Source organism: Epinephelus fuscoguttatus, linkage group LG4, assembly GCF_011397635.1.
Source record: "Epinephelus fuscoguttatus linkage group LG4, E.fuscoguttatus.final_Chr_v1".
Lineage (NCBI taxonomy): Eukaryota > Metazoa > Chordata > Actinopteri > Perciformes > Serranidae > Epinephelus > Epinephelus fuscoguttatus.
The window spans coordinates 33205534-33216864 of record NC_064755.1 but is presented as its reverse complement, the minus strand read 5'-3'; the positions used below and the strand labels follow the sequence as shown (position 1 = coordinate 33216864).

Genomic DNA, 11331 nt, shown 5'->3' with positions numbered 1-11331 from the left:
ACCAAAATCGCTTCCTGTTCACAAGTCATGCTCGTGAATGTGCTTTGAATAACTTCTCCATTTGCCGTTTCCTGCTTAGAGCATAACAGTGAAGTGGAGACAGAACACGAGGTCCCAGAGCTGTGTAAACAACACACTGGGTCATTCATGAGTGCACGTATCAGCTGTGACCGCTGGCCGTTTGTCCTCACAAAAGGCTGAAAAGGTCCGATAAATTCAACTGTTTGAAAAAATCATATCTTCAGTTGTTAGAAAAAGTTGCATGTGTGTTACTGATACTTATAAAGTTCTGCACACCACAGAGACAACAAGCACAGTGTGTACCCTCAGCAGACAAAACATGCAGAGAAGCAGGAAGTGTTCCAGGAACAAAGTCCAGAGATTTAGTAACACAGCACCTTTAGCCTCACTGTGGTTAAACAAATCAGTTTAACCTCTCACCTAGTTTTGACACACCTAGTGTGCTCAGTAAGGGTACACCTGAGTGTGACAGCCAGCTGTGGTGAAACTAAGGGTGTTTTCACATATAGTCCTTTTTAAACTAACCGAACTCAGTCCTCTTAAAGTGCACCAAAATGTGGACCAAAAACAGAAAAATGACTCAGTTCTCTTTCTGGTCAACTTCAGCTCTGATGGGGCTCAATCCTCTTTCTGTTCACACTATATATGATATATATTGATGTAGTTTTGTTTTACTTTGACATGGCACTGCCGTGTGGTTATGACGCCCTCACTTCCAGATCAACGTAAAATTGGAGAAAACAACACATTCTCACTCCGACCTCGTCACATATTGATGTTTGGTCATGGACTTTCCATGTCCAGATACAACGTGACAGGTACCCTGGGTGTGTTGGTTTTCGATGTTCTGGAACACCGTGTCAGGTTCTGACTGTTACATGCACCGTCTTCTTCAAAATACACTTCTGTTTTCACAGTAAATTTAATGTTTACATACAGTCTCTTTCAAAATAAACACACTACGTCGGATGATGACAACAAACACACGTGGTTAGGTTTAGAAAAAAGAACAGGGTTTGGCTTTATAATCTTATGGGACACAAACACTGCTCTCTTGGGTGAAAGTCTTGGACCCATCCACCTCCCCTCCTGCCTGCCCCAGTCAGACTTTTACCACCTTAACTTTGTCCTTGTCCCACTGCGTTTCCCCCTGACGCCGCAGGTCACCATTAAACTAAAACCGGTTGTGTCTTATGCCAACGTTGAAGGACGCTTTTTGTCGTTGGTTTCTGATGCCGCAAGTCACTGCCCAAGCACCAGACTTCAATGACTTTGGAGTGAGACGGGGCTTGAGAAAATCTTAGTGTTTCTGTGCTGTGGACTCTTGTCTATTCAGGTATCCCAGTGCAACAGCATGTGAGCTAGAGGGCTAAATACAATGACAAAGAGCAAAGCAAACCTGGAGCACTTTGTGTTCACAAGGCACAGGTTAAGTGAACCGCGCTAAGGACTTGAAATGAACCTCCTGAGGTGGTCTGAGTTTGGTTCGCTTCAGAGGGGTCTGAGTTCTGTTGGAGTGTTCACATAGGCGCAAAAAAATGCTGAGTCACCGCTCTGAGTCCGCTTAGAGGGCTGAAAGGTACCGAGGTTTGTTTGGTTATAGCTTTTTACACATTGTGCCGTACCTTAAACATAGTCGCTGATTTTGTAAGTTGTAAAATAAAAGGCGTCACATGAAAACCTGGCAGACTTTGGATTTCAAAGTATAAATATTTGCCTGTGTCACACATAGCCATTAAGGGCCTGTAGTTAAGACCTGCTCGACCTTAGATACTGATAAAACAACAGTTAAATGTAACCTAGATGTAGAAAGGTTTCACATGTCAACAAAATTCTGCTCAGTTTTAACGTAAATATCAAGACCTGCAAAAAACAAATAAGTATGTCCTGGGTTTTACATAACGTATGCAGACTTTCCCTCTTGTGTGTGTCAAATATTTAAAGTCCTAATTCAGTGGATTAAGCCCAGACCTCCTACTATCAACCAGTGGCATGGAGAAATCTTTAAAATTTTGTGATTGGAGCGCCTGAGCTCAGTTTTAAAGGGGCACGAGAGAGGGGATGTGGCACTATAGACTGGCACCCTTTGAGTACCCCTGTGAACTTCTAAAGCTCTCTCCTGTGTATGTTGGTACTCTGAATTAGTTGTGTTCCCCCTGAACTATGATGCTCTAGGCTCTGTGATCTTTATACAATGATTTCCCGTGTAATGTGTCTGCCTTTATGTGACGCTGATGTCGTCTGATTGCTTCCTTTTGCCAATCCTGTAAGGTCTGTGATGTGCTCTTTTCTATCTCTGCTGTCATGTGTGGGGTTTTTTGGGTCATGTTTTGTCATTAAAATGGAAAACTGAATAAAATATCTTGGAAAAAAAATATTGAAGATCCAGTGAGATGACTGCAGAATGTAGAAATAATTCAGTATACACATGCTTCATCCCTCCTAACTCATCCCTGCCTCATTCTTTAGGGCTCCCTCATCATGTACGTCCTCCTCATGTACGTCTCTATCTGTCTCCGTCTCTCTACCACACACACACACACACACACACACACACACTCACACTCAGGAGCTTATAATTTCCCAGAGGGCTGCGAGTCTCCGTGCAGACTAACTGCTGTAAGGCTGTCGTAAGACAAGGGTTAAAAACACCAAGTATGATGAAATGACTTTCCAGAGAGATGAAATCAATTAGCAGTTCTCCGACGCTCTCCCCACCCGACCCCTCCCTCACACACTCACACACACAAACACAGAGCATGGTGTAAAGGTGAGCAATTGCTGACACTGTTGCTGTGTCAACCCAGCGGTGGGTCTTCTGCTGATGTTGTCACCCCTACCCCTCCCTCCTTCCCTGCCTCGCACATGTTGTGCATGTAATTGATCTCATGTTGCTCCTGCACACAGAAAAATGACGGTTCTTTGGTGAGGTTAGTGTTTCCAAATGAAGCCAAAGAAAAAAAATCTCAAAGGTTCCTTTAATATTTAAAAATGAAAGAAAACTGAAAGGACTTTAATTTAATATTAATTACCTGAACCATTTGCAGCATCAGGGAGAGTGAATCTGGAATCACTGGAGCATGTCACTTTAAGAAACCTTCCAACAGAGGATCCGGGCTCTGGGGTGAAGCATAAAAACCATTTTTAAGGAAATTCTTTCACTGAATTTAAAGCCTGAATCCTATTTAATAAAACTGGGAATGTCCAGTGACACCCAGCCCAATGTCCAGGATATAAAATTTAAGCCAGAATGAACAAAGTAAAAGAAAGTAAAAAGTAAAGTCATGTATTTAAACAAAACACAACTTTTAAAATATATTCATCGTTAAAGGCTACCCAGGTGGGAAAAATGACCTGGGCCTGCATCGACCTATGCTGGAAGAAATAAAACAGACCGTGCTCAGTTGCCAGACACGGCTAAGACTCAGAATCGGGCCAACGGGTTGCAGACTGCCATCACTTAGCCTTTGTCAAGAATGACCTGGCCCAACACTGGCACAAATTCGCTACACCAGAAGAAATAATAGGGCCGGTGTCCTGTTGCCCCAGAATCAGGCCAGATAAACTGGGTAGATTGTGGCTGCCAACACTGCCATCACTGGGCCATTGTCAAAAATGACCTGGCCCAGAATTGGCCCAAACTAGCTACACCAGAAGTACAAATCAGGCTGGTGTCTGGTTACCCTAATCGGCTGAGACTCGACATGAATGACGCTCCAGAATTGGGCCAAATAAAGTGGCCTGATTCTGGCTGCCAACACTGCTATCACTGTCAAAAATGACCTGGCCCAGCAATGGCTCAAACTTGCTATGCCAGAAGAAATAATTGGGCTAGTTGATTTGGCCCGATTCTGGCTGCTGGTGCTAACATCACTGGGAGGAGTTTTTACGTCATTCAAACTTAGGGTATTAGGATAGAGGGTGTGGTATGCTGCACAGTTTGTAAAACCCTTTGAGGTAAGTTTGTGATTTTGGATTGACTTTACTTTTTCCAGAACTATACACCTGTAAGTGACCTTATCAAACCCTCTTTTTTGTTAAGAACCTACAGAAGTTCTTTCCCTGCTGGTGTTTTCAGAGCTTTTCTTGCATCGCAAGTCATTTGCAGCCAGCACAACATGGGTTTACCATGGTGCAAGACCAGAGAACCATTTTTGTCAAGAGTGTACATTTTCTAGATGCCGTGCTTTCTTCCTGAGGCGTTCGAGGCTGACCTGATGACATTAGCTGTGAGCTGAGATGTGAAACACAAACTCTAGTATCTAGTATTCTTTGGTGTGTGAGGACACAGTGACGGGTGGTTACACTCATATGCCTGCCATCTCTGTTTCTGATTTTGTTGTTAAGAAAAACACCACCTGCTGCTTTCATCCAGAGTTGGCTGAGGGTTCAGCGTCCTGCTCAAGGGCACTACAACAATACGCAAATGTCCATCAGAGGTGACTGAGCATGTGATCATCAGTTACAGGATGAACACACCACCTTCTCCTCCACTGTCGCTCCCACTTTCCCTTCTCCCTTTTCGAACCCACTCTTCTCTTTGCATCTCCATCTTTGTCTTCCTCATCCTTTCCTGGTATCATTATAGCTTTGTGGCCTAGGCGACCCTGTCTCCAGGCAACCGGCAGGAGTGGCGAGGCATTGAAAGGATTGCAGGTGATTGCAGCAGCGGCAGAATCAGCAGCAGCAGCAGAGGCAGTGGGTTTTCAATTGCACACACACACACACACACACACACACACACACACACACACACACACACACATGTGGTTGCCCCTCTCACTCGCCTGCCAGAGGAGGGTATCTCCTGGGTCACAATTAGCTGATGATGCAATCTACCAGCAGCTATTGTGTCTGACACCAACTCACACAGACAGACTGCATGAAATGCAAAAGGCAACAAAGCTTATCTTCCTGCGTATTGTTCAGGTCGCTTTATGTGCAAAATGCCAAGAATAACCACCTGATACTTCTGCAAAACCCCCACGCCTCATCTCTCCTTCACCTGTGTTGTTCTGTTAGTTTATATTTTCTCTTTGTGACTTATGTGCATTTGACGTTTAGGCTCCATGGTTTCGAGTTATTTATTTGTCAAATGCGGTCCAAAATAGTGCAAGTTTAGATATAAGGATAAAACATAACAAATATAGTAAAAAAAAAAAGACAGTTATTGCACAAGAATAAGCAGAATGTAAACAGGACTGTAACTGTAGGAAAATCAAATGTATGTGCATAATCAGAAGCATTAATACAGCGGTGTAAGCTGCTTAGTATATAAAGGGTAAAGAGACACAGGGATTAATGCTTTCACTTGCATTCTCCTGGTCTGACTCAGTGAATAAAGTGGACTTTAAAGTCCCATGTGGGGCCTTCAGTGGCTCTGGGAGCCTGCAGCAAAACAGGGAATGATTCACTCTGAGAGAATGACTGAAAAGATCAACTAAACGAATAATCACTATCATTCTGAGCACCATAAATGTCCCAAAATATGCAGCTCATACCAGTAATTATGAAGTCAACAGTATGAGTAGAGTATGATAAACCCATATGTGGTAAACACTTATCTATTCCAACATGTGCTCATGAGGATTAGTGTGTCTGACCAACACCCAGACTGGCTGAGTCCAGTGTCTGTATATTTATGTCAGTGGCTTTGAATAGGTGTAGTGTTTCATTTGAGCCACTGGGGGGACACACGTCTCCTGACTGGTACGTGACAGAACACACACAGTGTTGACTCAAGAGTGGCAGACAGAGAAAAGGTCACAAAAAGAGGAAGAAGATATACTTTACCAGTCCCAGAGGGGGAATTCATACACACAGGCCTGAAATACACACACATGCACAAACAGGATTTATTCATGCATTAAATGGAAAGATGTCAGAGTGAGGGGGCTGCCCATGAATGGGGGGCTTGCTGGCCTGCTCAAGGGTGCCTCAGCAGTGCTTAGGAGGCAACCTGGCATCTCTCCAGCTACCAGTCCACACTCTATGCTTGGTCTGGAAGAGGACTTGAGCGGCAACCCTCTGGTTCCCAAGCCAAGCCCACATGGACTGTGCTATTGCTGCCTCTAAAATAGGGCAATAATCAAAGTACAGGTAATTATATCACAGTCAGAATTATTGTATGCTAATTAAAATCCAAGTAAATGTCACAGTCTAAAATTTAAACCTTTATTATGTCAAAAAAAAAACCCTGCTTCATGTTTTTAAAAACCTTTCATGACAAGGAGTGTATGTAGAAGTACTGCAAACTTTTACTCAAGGAAAAGTGATAATACCACAGTGTAGAAATATTAGTATACAAATAAAAGTTCTGCATTCAAAATGTTATTTAAATAAAAGTAGATAGTACTGGCATCAAATGCACTTTAAGTACCAAAAGTAAAAGTACAAAGAATAGTTCATTTAAGAATCACATATATTATTTGATCATCGCAGTTGATGCATCAGTGTGCACGTTACTAATGTTGCAGCTGGTAAAGGTGGAGCTTATTTTAGTTACTTTAAACACTAGCTTGTGAATCTGCTCCTGCAAATCAATAAAGTTTTATTTTAACCCATGGGTGGATTATAAGACACCCCTGAGCACAGATATGCAAAGGGCCCCACCATCCTGGGCCTGTGCCCAGTAGGCCCGTTCAGTTATTCACCCATGTCTTGACATATACCAAATAAAAAAATGTTTTAACATTTCAACAACTAAAATATGTGTAACACATCGACTGCCTGGCATCTTTTTCTTGAAATTTTGCCAAACCTCGATAGCAGTGGCTTGTCTTGACTCTCCCTAGCTGGTTAGCTATGGATGCCAAATCCAAAAAAGGAAAAGTCTTATGGAGTTTAGTAGTGCATGAACAGATTTGTCTGCTTTTACTGGCAGCTCTGCAAAATTAAAATACCCAATAATCAATAATAATAATAAATAGTGCCCGGCAGAGAAGCCATCCTGCGGTAAAACATGAATGAATACTCATATAGACTAATAGTGTAGGCTAATTTAGATTTAATACACCGTTAAATCCTCATATATGTTTTGCGGCTGCACATTTTTTGGCCAAAAATGGCTCTTTGGATAGTAAAGGTTGCTAAACCCTGACCTATAATGGTACAACATGATTTATTGGTTGAATATATTTTGTATTATTTATGTGAACATGTAGCCTAAAGTAACTAGTAACTGAAGTTATCATGATTAAGTAAAAAAATACAATATTTGCTGGTATATTGAGGTGAAGTAGAAGTATTAAGGAGCAGAAAATGGAAATAAGTACAAATGCACTGAGTTACTTTCTAACAATGATTACAAGTAGTATCAAAACCAGAAATTAGTTTCCTGCTTTGTCAGTGAAGATTCTCAGTCATCCATTTCCTGCTTTATCAAAATGTTCATCAGTAACAGATGACTCATAAATATATGTAGAGCTTTACCACCTTTGTTGGCACTACAGTTGGACTTTGCTGAGGTTACCATGGCATCAAAATAATCAGTTTACTGTAACAGGATATGTGAAGTATTTACAGCTTTCCACCACACCCAGATGACCATATTTGGACATCATGTGTCATACATGTATCCAGACAAGTTAAAAAAAAAAATCCTGTCTAGCAGCTAAATAACAGTGTTACTCTGCTGCCCTCATGTGGTGAAACTGAAAATTACAAGGGTGAAATATTTTTAGACAGGCTTGTTTACTGCTCATTTGTACATTAGACTCAGACCTTAGTCTGTATTATAATGAATAAGCCTCAGTGGCATAGATGGATTTACTGAAATTAGGAGTTGGATATTATGTAAAAACAGTAATGTGAGGTTGTTACGATGGGCCCCAGTGCACACTATTATGATGAGTACTAGTGCACGCCATCATGCATGTATTGTCTCGACACAAATAAAAACTTGACATTGGGCAACATCAACACACATATTACCCAGTAATCATCATTGCATATGACAAAAATATTAAAGGAAGTTTAAGTTTATATCCTCAAAAATAATCACTCAGTAATTCTGTAACCCACCCCACAATCCTCAACACGTGCAATATTTATTTATTACTTATTTATATATTTTATACATCGGGTCTGTGCAATGACTGTCATGCATCAATGCAATTTCATATATATTTTATTTTATTTGATCTTGTGTTAGTTGTTGTATGAGTGGGGGTGTGTGTATGAATTCACATAATGTACAGTGCCCTCCAAAAGTATTGGAACAGTGAGGCCAATTCCTTTATTTTTTGTTGTGAACTGAAAATATTTGGGTTTGACATCAAAAGATGAATATGGGACAAGAGATCAACATTTCAGCTTTTATTTCCAGGTATTTACATCTGGATCTGATACACAACTTAGAAGATAGCACCTTTTGTTTGAACCCACCCATTTTTCATGAGAGCAAAAGTATTGGAACATGTCACTGACAGGTGTGTTTTGTTGCCCAGGTGTCTCCCAATTACATTGATTATTCAAACAATAAATAGCACTGAATGTCTGAGCTCAGTTTCAGATTGGGTACGATAGATTTTGCCTGTGCAGACTGCATTTAGAGGTGGAACCAACATGAAAACCAGAGAGCTGTCTATGGGTGAAAAAGAAGCAATTGTGAATCTGAGAGAAGATGGACAATCAATCAGAGCCATTGCACAAACATTGGCCATAGCCAGTACAACCATTTGGAATGTCCTGAAGAAGAAAGAAACCACTGGTGTACTAAGCAACAGACGTCGAACAGCTAGACCAAGGAAAACATCAGCAGTTGTTGACAGAAACATTGTGAGAGCTGTAAAGAAAATCCCTAAAACAACTGTTAGTGACATCAGCAACAACCTCCAGAGGGCAGGAGTGAAGGTATCACAATCTACTGTTCGCAGAAGACTTCATGAACAAAAGTACAGAGGCTACACCAGAAGATGCAAACCACTCATTAGCAAGAAGAATAGGAAGGCCAGGCTGGAATTTGCCAAAAGGTACAGAGATGAGCCTCAAAAATTCTGGGAAAAAGTTTTATGGACTGATGAGACAAAGATTAACTTTTTCCAAAGTGACGGAAAGGTTAAAGTTTGGAGAAAGAAAGGATCTGCTTATGATCCCAAACATACAAGCTCATCTGTGAAACACGGTGGAGGTAATGTCATGGCTTGGGCTTGCATGGCTTCTTCTGGGACAGGCTCTTTCATCTTCATTGATGATGTGACACATGATGGCAGCAGCAAAATGAACTCAGAAGTCTACAGAAACATTTTGTTTGCTAATTTAAAGAAAGATGCAACCAAACTGATTGGGAGATCCTTCATCATGCAGCAAGATAACGACCCAAAACACACTGCCAAAACAACAAAGGAGTTCATCGGGGCAAGAAGTGGAAGGTTTTAGACTGGCCAAGTCAGTCTCCAGACTTAAACCCAATAGAGCATGCATTTTACCTGCTGAAGAGGAGACTGAAGGGAGTAACCCCCCAAAACAAACAACAACTGAAAGAGGCTGCGGTGAAAGCCTGGAAAAGCATCACAAAAGAAGAATGCAAAAGTTTGGTGATGTCAGTGGGTCACAGGCTTGATGCAGTTATTGAAAGCAAAGGATTTGCAACTAAATATTAAGTCTCATTCACTTTAATCTATTTTATGTTTATATGTTCCAATACTTTTGCTCACCTAAAAATGTTGTGTTCCATTACAAATAATGCTATCTTCTAAGTTGTGTATCAGATCCAGATGTAAATACCTGGAAATAAAAGCTGAAATGTTGATCTCTTGTCTCATATTCATCTTTTGATGTCAAACCCAAATGTTTTCAGTCTACAACAAAAGTAAACGAATTGGACTCACTGTTCCAATACTTTTGGAGGGCACTGTAAGTCAAGTTTTAAATGTCACTGTGAAGGCACTTTTCACTGTATCACTATATATAGTGACAATAAAGGCATCTTATCTTATCTTAATGGTTAATCTGTTGGTTAACTGATTAGGTTTATCTACAAAATGTGAGGTTATAATTTCCCAAAGCCCAAGATGATGCATTCAAATTGCTTGCTTTAACAACAGTCTAAACCCCAAAGTATCCAGCAGCAATATCACATCTGAGCTTTAACCAGTAATTGTTTGATATTTTTGCTTGAAAAATTACTAAAAAGATGAATCGATTGTCAAATGAGTTGCTGACTCATTGTCAATCAACCGCTGGACTAATCATTGCAGCTCCACTGTAATTCACTGTGTCAAAACAGGCAAACATTCACTGACAAAGAGGAGCAGCATTAAAAAGTCTGACCTAAAGAGGCAGCATTACAAATTCTGAAATAGAAATAAGGAACGCTAGAGATATATGATAGGTCACAAGATAGTTGATATACGTGTTGCAGTGCTCCAGCTTTATGGCAGGGATGTCAAACTCAATTCAGTTCATGGGCCACATACAGCCTGGTTTGATCTCAGATGGGCCAGACCAATAAAACCATTACATAATAAACTCTCAGCTCGTATGTTTTCCCTTTTTTGTGTGTAAAGAATTACAAGTACCTTTTACAAAACAGATGAACAGCCTATCTTAAGAAATATAAGTGCAATTTCAACAGTATGTCTCAGTTTACTCCACATTCAGTCAGTCTACTTCTCACTGTCATTACATGTGCATTTATCCATACATTTCCTAATACAGATTCTTTTGGACTAGAGCTGCTGATTGACAATATTTTGCAAAATGTTTAATATCCTTTAACATGGTCACAGTAAGTATTCATTGTTTCAGCAGAGAACTGTATTCTGGTCAGTGTGGAAAAGCCTCTGACGCAGCATTTTACACAGAATATGCAACAAATTGTATAAGTTGCTCCTGAAATCAGTTTACCTTGTGTGCTGGATGGGTTCCTTTGGCGGGTAGTTCTGGACCAACAGGCTGTATGTTTGATGCTTTTGCCCCATTGTCACAGTCATGAAGAACTGTTTATACAACTTCCCTTTGCATAGGTGTCATGTATTAATTTTTACCCGATATGCACCACTGTCCTCTCCTCTCTCAACAGTGTATGCATTACAGGGCAGCCTTAGTGAAAAGGCACCGCTGGGATTCGAACCCAGGATCTCCTGTTTACTAGACAGGCGCTTTAACCAACTAAGCCACGGCGCCGGTGGTAGTTCTTATTATTGCTAATATTCAGTACCGCATGAGACCTAAATGGCTTCACCATGATAGCTGGTTTTCAAATAGTTTTCTTTTTCTTCTTTTTTTTTTTTTTTCAATTTTTAATCACGCAAACTAAATCCTACCCACCTGTTTTCTGGTCTGGTAATGTTATTATCGTGTGAAGAT

At 40.7% G+C, this 11331-nt stretch overlaps 1 non-coding gene across 1 annotated transcript; it reads right to left on the bottom strand.

Annotated features, from left to right (window-relative positions):
* Positions 1–11074: 11074 nt before the first annotated feature.
* On the bottom strand, positions 11075–11148 carry trnat-agu (transfer RNA threonine (anticodon AGU)). The gene has a single exon. It is a non-coding gene; the product is annotated as a tRNA-Thr (tRNA).
* Between the last annotated feature and the right edge of the window lie 183 nt (positions 11149–11331).